The 9,144-nt window shown below is 44.1% G+C and overlaps 1 non-coding gene across 1 annotated transcript; it reads left to right on the forward strand.

Annotated features, from left to right (window-relative positions):
- Window positions 1–8,866: 8,866 nt before the first annotated feature.
- TRNAG-UCC (transfer RNA glycine (anticodon UCC)) lies at window positions 8,867–8,937 on the forward strand. Its single transcript has one exon. It is a non-coding gene; the product is annotated as a tRNA-Gly (tRNA).
- The last annotated feature ends 207 nt before the right edge of the window (window positions 8,938–9,144 follow it).

The following is a 9,144-nucleotide window of genomic DNA, read 5'->3' on the forward strand; positions in this document are numbered from 1 at the left end:
ACAATTGAGTGACATTAATTATGTTTATCATGTTGTTCAACCATCACCATTACCCTTTCCAAATTTTTCCTTCACCCTTAAGAGAAACTTAGTGTCTTCTGATTTCTTATTCTCAAATTCTATTTCAATATTTCACTCATAATGCCCCATGTTGGTTTAGTTCTATCTCTTCTGTACATTTTGTCAATGGCCTAGGTCTATATTTTCACCATTTCCTCAGTTATTTTTCCTGGTTTTGTCCAACAATGTTTATGTTCTTATTATCTGTAATTTCATAATTACTATTAGATTCCTTTCTACACAGTATTACTCCAAACCTACAACTTAAAAAAAAAAACCCTGCATCTCTGCTTTTCTGTCTAATTTTCTTTTTCTTTGCCTTCCAGGTCCTACATTAAAAAGCCAGGTGATCTGATATGTAATCGGAAAGGGGAAAAAGAGATTCAAAAACAGTAACTAAAACAAGTGCTTCCCAGTTGCCCAAAGAGGCTTAACAGATTACTTTCCTTACAGATTTAGTGAAGAAACCATCTGACCAGAGTTCATTTATGGAACTATTTGGCCTCGCTTTTATTTTTTTCTTTTTTGGAAATAAATCCTCTAGTCTAGTCCTCAATTGGAGACACTGAAGAAACAAAGGAATTTTTTTTTTTTTTTTTAATCCATATGAAGTTTTTGGCCAGGAATTTTTCAAACACTGGAATAAATTTTTAATTTGGACTTTGATATCCAGCCCAGCCCAGCTCATGTTCTCTTGGGCCTCCTTCCCAAAGACCAGACTTCAAAAAGACACTCCTTGCTGTCTTAGCAGAGAAGCTCATGGTAGCTATCGCAACAGCAGCCAACTGAAGCCATCGCAGACTCAGCCCACCTGGTTGGACCCACTTGCCACCTCATCCTGGAAACCAACACTTCCTACTCCGTGCCCCAGAAGCAAAGTTCCTCCAAGAAGTATGAATGACAATGTGGTCCATCAAGGTAGGAAATGCTGGGGACTTTGTGTTTCCATCTGAGACCCCTTCTGGAGCATTCTCCGTAACACGGGATTAGCATCTTGAAGGAAAAAAGGCAAATAAATATTATTTCCTTTGGATTTATTATTTGTGTCTTACTCTTTCAGTTTTTGACTTTGCCTTTTAGAGTCTGGATTGCCCATGAAATAAATGTGTTTCCTACAGGTGTGACCCCCCCATCCCCCACCCCTGAGAACCTTTGGTTTAACTCTTAGTTTAATTTCTTGAACATTAACTGACAAAACCAAGAACAAGGAGAAGAGAAAAAGAAACTGATGTTCTGTGACAACTACAGGCAAAGCTCATTTCCTTTTGGAGACCTAGATTGGGGACTGTAAGCAATTGAAACTTAATACACAGAGCCCCTTGGAAAAGTGACCACCCTGGAGTGGTTATCATCATTTCCTCTTAATTGTCACCCGAAATGACAGTTGTGGGAATGTCAGACCGGAAGCAAAGGAATGCAGTTTGGGGAACTGCTAGCCCACTCATGTCCCGTAACAAAATACAAATGATTTAACAGCCATGCTGACAAGGTTCTCAGAATAAATCATTTCCATTCCCACCACTGCAAATCACTTAGTGTGATTGCCCAGAGAGAGATTTGGAGAGTTGGCGTTGGTCACCCAGACCCTGGGACAATTCCCCAATGACCTATGAGGATAAATTACAGTTTGGGCCTAATTTACTGCTCTTCCCTAAGGCAGAGGGGCAAGTATGTCCTATACTTCAGGGATATCTAGAAGCTAAAGATGGCTGGAATAGTTGTGAACTCTTTCCAAGAATCCTCTAACTCTGTCCTGCAACGTCAACCCTAATGTGGCCCTGAATGCTCACGTGTGCTGCTGCTGCTGGGCTAGCCTAGTTTTTCTACCAAATCAAGTGTGTGGTCAGACCCAATCATGCCCTTCTTTCTATTCCCACCACTTTCTACAGGAAAAAGTTATCTCCCAACCTTTCTTATCCTGTTTCAAAGACTGCCCTGGAGCCTCTGTTATTTTTTGGAGAGGCCCAGTTTGTCTGTGCCCTTGAGCAGTTGAGAGTGAATGCCTCTGTGAAATGTGCTTTTCATGTGAGTTAGTCACCTTGTCCTATCTGAGGAAGCAAGAGAGGGGAAAGGAAGACAAGAAGAAGATGTCTTGGCCTTGTGAACTATTCTCCTGGATCTGGATGCAATCAATGAAATGCACAGAACAAGAACTTCTAGGAAAGTCTTTATACCAAAATGGAGACTAAGAAATTGGTGGGACCAGGACGGCTGGGCAAGCCCACCAGACACTGATATGATTGTGCCTTTCCTTTATCTTGATACCAAGTCTGAGCCCTGGCCCTGTTACCCCACTCCAGGGTGGCTACCCTTTGGATCATGTCTTCAGGTTCCCCCTGGCCCTCTCAATCATCATCCCATTACAACCGAACAATCATTCTCACGGACATGCCCAAAGACAGTAACTGCCCCCCTCCTAAACAAAAATCAGATGCCACTTTCAAGGCCATCTGGCATTCAAGGCTCTCCAACATTGCCTGTGGCCCTACCCAACTATCCAGACTCCTTTAGGACCCTCAGACCAGCCATCTCATCATGTCCTGCTTAGTCCTACCTTGGGTCTGTGAGTGCTTCTCTTGTGATCAGTATCCATTTACTATTTCAAAATCCAATGAAAGCAGCATTTCAAGAAGCCTCCTGGAACACCATCTTACTGATCTCTTACTTTGTATCCCCTCATTGCTTGAGTACCTGGTCTGGGCCACATTCTTATCATCTTCATCTTCCTCATCCATTCTTTTTGTCAAAGCATATATGGTGAACCCTACTAGGTGGTCCACCACCTGTCTGTCAGCTTGTTGTACTCTGGTGGCTTGTAAGTTGCTATTTTGCCAGAAACTACACCACCAGCATTTCACATATCAGCAGGGTCATCCATGGTGTACAGATTTCAGTGGAGTGTTCAGACTAAAATAGACTAGGAAGAAAGGCCTGGAGACCTACTCCTAAAAATTAGCCAACGAAAACCATATGGATCACTATAGAATATTGCCTGATATGCTGGAAGATGAGTCACCTAGGTTAGGAATCACTCAAAATACACAGTACCCACAACAAGGGACTTGAGCATACCAATGACTGTGAAGATCACGCAGGATCTGGCAACATTTTGTTCTGTTGTACAAGGGGTCATCATGAGTCAGCTGACTGGACAGCAACTAACAATAACAACAACAACCAGGTGCTGGTCCCACAGATGGTAAATGTCAGGGACGGGATTCAAATCCAAGTCTAAACGATACTGGAGAGCTCAGCTCTGAATCACAACACTATATTGCCCCAGCCCAAAACCAGGGGGTCAAACTGTCCTTGCTCCTGTACTCACTTCCTGTCACGTGAAAGAAACAGGCAGCACTGCCCATAAAAGCAGAAATCTTGCCAGTCAGACTGCAGCCACCAGGGCCCCTCTCTTCAATAATTTCCACGTATCACTTTTGGGACTGGAATAGTGATGCAGACCTAGGGGACTCCTTGCTCAGAGAGGAGTCCTATTTCACCAGCCTGGCTGAAAAAGCGGACCTGAGATGGGGCTAGAAAGAGAAAAGTGAGAATCCCTCTCTAGGAAAACCTAGCATGTGACTGTCCTGCTGTTGGGTAATAAAGAAAGGAAGCAAGTAAAGACAGAGGGAGGTGGTGATGAGGAGGGGAGGCCACAGGCCAGGAAGATGGCATCAGAATCCAGGGCCAAGGCACAGTGGCTGGAGGGAGGAAACGGTTTGGTTTGGGACACAGAAGTTGTGGCCTCCTTTGCTTCATTGTAGAGATGTCAGCCTGATCCAGAGTTGGCTGGGCCCGTGGAGATGGAATCCTCGGACCTAGGCCTGGGGTTTTAAGCCCACTCATGGTGGGTGACAAAAACGAGCTGGTTATTTGTTTTATGGTAATGATCTCCATAAGGCTCCACACTCGGGGCAGCAGTCGGCACGCCCGCCACACGGCAGGCCTTCCTCTGGGTGCGAGAGGATTTCCTTGATTTGGTGGGATTCATTTGTTTTTTAAACGAGCCTGTTTATTTTCTCTTCTTTTAATGTTATGATTTTGTTTTCAGACTCACAAGGAGGATACATAATGTACAGCCCAACCTGCAGTCTCCTATTTTGTCAGCTGCTCGTGTTGATTAAAACTTCAAGAAAGGTCCTGTGATAAAACAGAGCTATGTTCAAAGGATCTTGTTATGTTTTTAAAAGGCTGAGCTTGGCAGAAAAGATGTAGAGGATACACTGGCTACCTTGATATTTTTCCCCTTTTCCAGGTTAGGAAGGAAGCTGACTGAGGAAGAAACTCACGGTGATTTCTAGTACCTGTGGAATAGTTAGCTGAGCCTGTGTTTAACCCAGTCCCAAATAATAAGCAAGGTCCAATCTGAATGAAATGGGACTTGTTTATCAAACTGGTATTAAATGTGTGACCCAAGTGCCCCCTCCCTCCTAGATCTGATTGACAACTTCTCTTAAGAGGTCTTAACCTAACACTGGGGGAAGGGATCAGAGTCACCGGCAAAGTGAGGTCACAGAACTCAGGAACCCCAAGCTCAGTGACTTACCCAACTCGCCCAAGATGAGCAGTTCCAGCAAGAAGACTCTACTGAACTGCCAGGAAAGCATTGCTTTCAAGGCCCGGCGCAGTCAAGGACTCCTCCAGGGACAGGCATCTACGGTGCCCGTCAGCTCCCACCCACCTTTCCCTCCAGACAGCCCATTCCTGGCAACTGCCCAAGTCTCTCAACTTTTATTCTGAATGAGATCCGAGAAATGGCTGTGCGTGAAAATCAGGCTAGCCAAAGTCGCTGACTTTATGCAAAGCAGGCAAGTGCAGTCAAAACACCTACAGCAATCAATTGGAGTTGTTGGATAAAGTTTTTTCCATGTCCCATACATTATTGAACAGTTAATTTCGTCTTCGTGCCTGCAAGACATTCCAGCTCTCAGATGACAGCTTTATCCATTAAGGAGCGCGCGGTGACAGCCGTACAGCGAGAGCCTCGCTAGCCTTGCCTGCAGGGAGGCTAGCGCGGTATCACCACTGAGAAACCCGGGGACACATCAACATCTTAATCAATATGCGAGAGTCAATTACCGGGGAAGCGAGGGCTTTAGCAGGGACTGATGATGAGGTTCACGTGCAGTCTACCAAATGGGTTTGATCAATAGGGAGCGGAGCTCACACGTGGCTTCACAGCAGCCCCTCTCCCTCAGCACCCCCCGCCCCACCCACAAGCCAGCCACGCCCTCTCTCAGCATCCTTTCCAACCTGCCAATCACTCTTTTAACTGGAGCTTCTCTGATTTACTTCCTCGATGGATGTGTTGGGAACTGAGAAGACAGGGTTGAGGGGAACATCAAAGGCCAAATTCTGTCACTGGATACACAAGTTAGCCTCTTACAATTGACTGCTCAAAAGTCAACAGTTCTTTCACAAGGACATCCAAGGGGACGAATAAACCCAGCCCATCCATCTGAGGGTGGCGACCCTGCTGTGAGTCCTCATCTAGGCCTTGATTCCCTCTCCCCGAGATTATTGCCGACTAGTTGATTTTTGTTGAGTGGATTCTGACTCATGCCAACCTCGTGTATGTCAGAGTAGAACTGTGCTTCACAGAGTTTCCAATGGCTGATTTTTCAGAAGTAGATCTCCAGGCCTTTCTTCTGAGGCACCTCTGAGGGGAATCAAACTTTCAACCTTTCAGTTAGCAGCTGAGCTTGTTAACTGTTTGCACCACCCAGGGAATCCAATAAATGGCAGCTATGGTTAATATTAAGTAGATGAAAGAGTCAGAATGGTTCTAATATTTCAGACGTGGGTAATTGGGAAAGGGGGGACATTGGCTAAAATAATGGACATTGGGAGGAGAAGGGCTTGTTTAGGGGAATATCGAGTTTGAGGTGACGGCACCACGTTTAAATGTCACATAGGTAGTGGTATACACAGGATTGAAACCATAATGAAAAGTCAGCACGGGGCATAATGATTAGCCCAGAAATTATGACTGACATTGTGAGGATAGGTAAGCAACTCTAGAAAGAGAATAGAAAAAAGAGTGAAGAGAAAGGGGCTGCCTTTGGCAGCTTCTCTATTTCGGGAGTAGAAGGATGAAAAGAAAAAGTCGACTTTCTTGCTGTGAGAAGAGGATGTTGTGGTTCTCAGATTGCCTCAGACCATAAAGTAGCTTCTCATCAGCCTGGGCCAGGGAAGGCTGCCGTTTGGGCTAAAGCTTAAGCAGTACTCACAAGAGACGTGGATATTTCCCGTGGCAACTTCTTCTTGAAAATCCTCATCCCAGTTATTTTCCATTCCTGCCGAGACATCCCTGTATCCCTCAGGTTATGATATAAATATTTTACGATGTACAGAGGGTTGAAATATCTTAACACTTTGACTGAAAACTCGTTTTTCTGGAAGTTAAAGGATGTATTTTCCACTTGCAAAAATATGAAACTCTGGATCGGACAAAGGAATGGAAGTGGCACATTGCAGTGTTTTAAACAGTGTTTCTTGCAGTTTCAAAGTACTTAAAATATTAATACTATCCCTTTCTCCATGAGGTTTATGAAATTTATCATCCAAGTTTAAAATTGGATAAGGGCTAAGCACAGTGCTCAAGCATAACAGGTGCTCAATAAACGTTAGCCCTCTTCCCTGAAATGTGGTCTACAGACTCAAGGAGGTGAGTCATCTGAGACCTTTCCGGGCTAGACTAAACTTCCATGAGTAGAGGTTAGAGATAGATAGCTGCCAGGAAGTCGACTCTGACTCATGAAGACCTTACATACAACAGAATGAAATGTTGCCCAGTCCTGTGCCATCCTCATAATCACCAGCATGTTTGAGCCCATCATTGAGGCTATTGTGTCAATCCATCTCACTGAGGGTCACCCTCAAACTTGTTGGCCTTCTACATCTCCAAACATGATGTCCTCCTCTAGCCACTGATCCCTCCTACTGACGGGTCGAAAGCAAGTGGTTCGGATAGTGTTTTGTTGTAATCCATAAGGTTTTCATTGGCTAATTTTCAGAAGTTGATTGCCAGGTCTTTCTTCCTAGTCTTAGTTTGGCAGTTTCACTGAAACTGTTCACTGTGGGTGACCCTGCTGACATTTGAAATACTGATGGTATAGCTTCCAGCATTATAGCAACACATGAGCTACCACAGTATGACAAATTGACAGATGAGTAGTGGTAGCAGAGGTTAGGGAAGAGGAAAGAGAAGAAATGCTTTTAGGAACAGTAGATTAGAAAAGATAATCTGGGAAGCAACTAGAGAACTCTTTGTGATAGGGTAAAATTGCAGGGACCTCAGATAAAACGGAGAATCTACAGGCAGTCCCCAGGTTAGGAATATCCGACTTACATACCACCCATAGGTAGGAACCAACCCCTGTAAAGTCTATTGTATTAAAAATCTAAGGTACATACAAAGGTTTGTGATAACAAGTGGGTGCTACTTTGCAACGTGCATCAAAAAATTACAGTTATTATTATTGCATTATTATGTTAAAGATGTTTTACCGTATCTGGAAGTGTTTCTTTAATGTTTTTTTATGGGTAGAAAGTAGACTATATACTATATACTAAGGCAAACATTTGACTAACTGAAGTTAGATAACAAACTGTACCGACTTTTGTACAATTCTGATTTAAAGACAGACTTAGGAATGGAACTCGTTCATAATCCAGGGACCGCTTGTAGAACTTTAGCTAACTGTGCAGAGAGAGTCAAACATCTGTTGCCAAGGCACGTTTCTGGCAAAAACATCTGAGGGACTATTGAGCTCTAACTCTCCTTGTGGATCATAGTCACACGGTAAAGAACAAGGGAATATGAAGTGAATTTCACCAGGCTACATCGATTTTGCCACAGACTTCTGTGTACCTTGAGTCATGCTCCAGCGTCTTCTTTATACCCATGGCTTTGCAAGTTGGGGAGCTTTGGAAAACATGGTTTCTGGTACCAACAAGAGCGTCGTATTAACTTAAAGTCTATGTCCTGAGCTTGGTCAGCCTGCGTTTTTATCAGAAGGGAGTTGGTAACATGTGAGGAAAAAAAATTGGCCTTGTAAAGGTATCCCAAAAGAATGACATATTTATCTGTTAAGTATAAATATGAACAGCCATGGAGATATGGTCCTGTGGTGTTGGGTTTTTACTCCAGCAACATTCATCTATTGCCAGGAAACCCTAGATTTAGTACCTGAGGGACTGGACTTTCAAATACCTTATACTTTTTTTTTTTAATACTCTGCCAAGAATTTAAATTGGTAAAAGCTGGGGACTGACAAAACTTGATCCCCAAGAGCTTTTCTGGCACTGGTTTATCAGAGAATATGGTGCCATTATTTTTATTATAATTATTATTATTTTTCCTGTAGTGGGGCAAGAGCTCATTTATAACCCAATGACTTCTACTCCCAGATGTATTTTTCTTAAAAAACAAAAAACAAAAGCTTAAATAAACAGAGGCTTTGCCTTTTGTGGTGGCTCTAGAAGCTGTCATTGAATTCACATGCAAGCAGATTGCAAGCCTTTTCATGTTTGTAGATCAGATCAGACGGAGTTGAAAGAGAAAAGCTAATTTTAGGGTATGTGCTGCCTCCAGCTTCCACTGCACACGCCTGCCTCTCAGGCCTCAGCCCCCACCACGCCTTACCCCTAAATCCCTTAGCAGGGACTTACACAGAGGGCTGTACCATTGAGCTGCCCCTAAAACAGTGACGGCTGAGCAAGCGCAGAGAAGGCCAGAAAGGAGATTTAAGGCCTTGGTTCGAGTCCTGGCCTCATTCTTTTTTAGCAAGGTAACTTTGGACAGGGGGCGTTGGTGGTTCAGAGGTAGAATTCTCACCTTCCACGTGGGAGGCCTGGGTTCGATTCTCAGCCAACGCACCATGCGCACGGTCACCACCTGTCTGTCGGTGGAGGCTCACGTGTGGCTGTGATGCTGAACAGGTTTCAGAGGAGCTTCCAGACTGAGATGGAATCAGGAGAAAGGCCCGGTGATCTGCTTCCAAAATCATCCCATGAAAAACCTATGGATCCCAACAGTCTGATCTTCAGTCAGTCATGGGGATAGTGTGGGACTGGGCAGCATTT

Source organism: Loxodonta africana, chromosome 9 (genome assembly GCF_030014295.1).
Source record: "Loxodonta africana isolate mLoxAfr1 chromosome 9, mLoxAfr1.hap2, whole genome shotgun sequence".
NCBI lineage: Eukaryota > Metazoa > Chordata > Mammalia > Proboscidea > Elephantidae > Loxodonta > Loxodonta africana.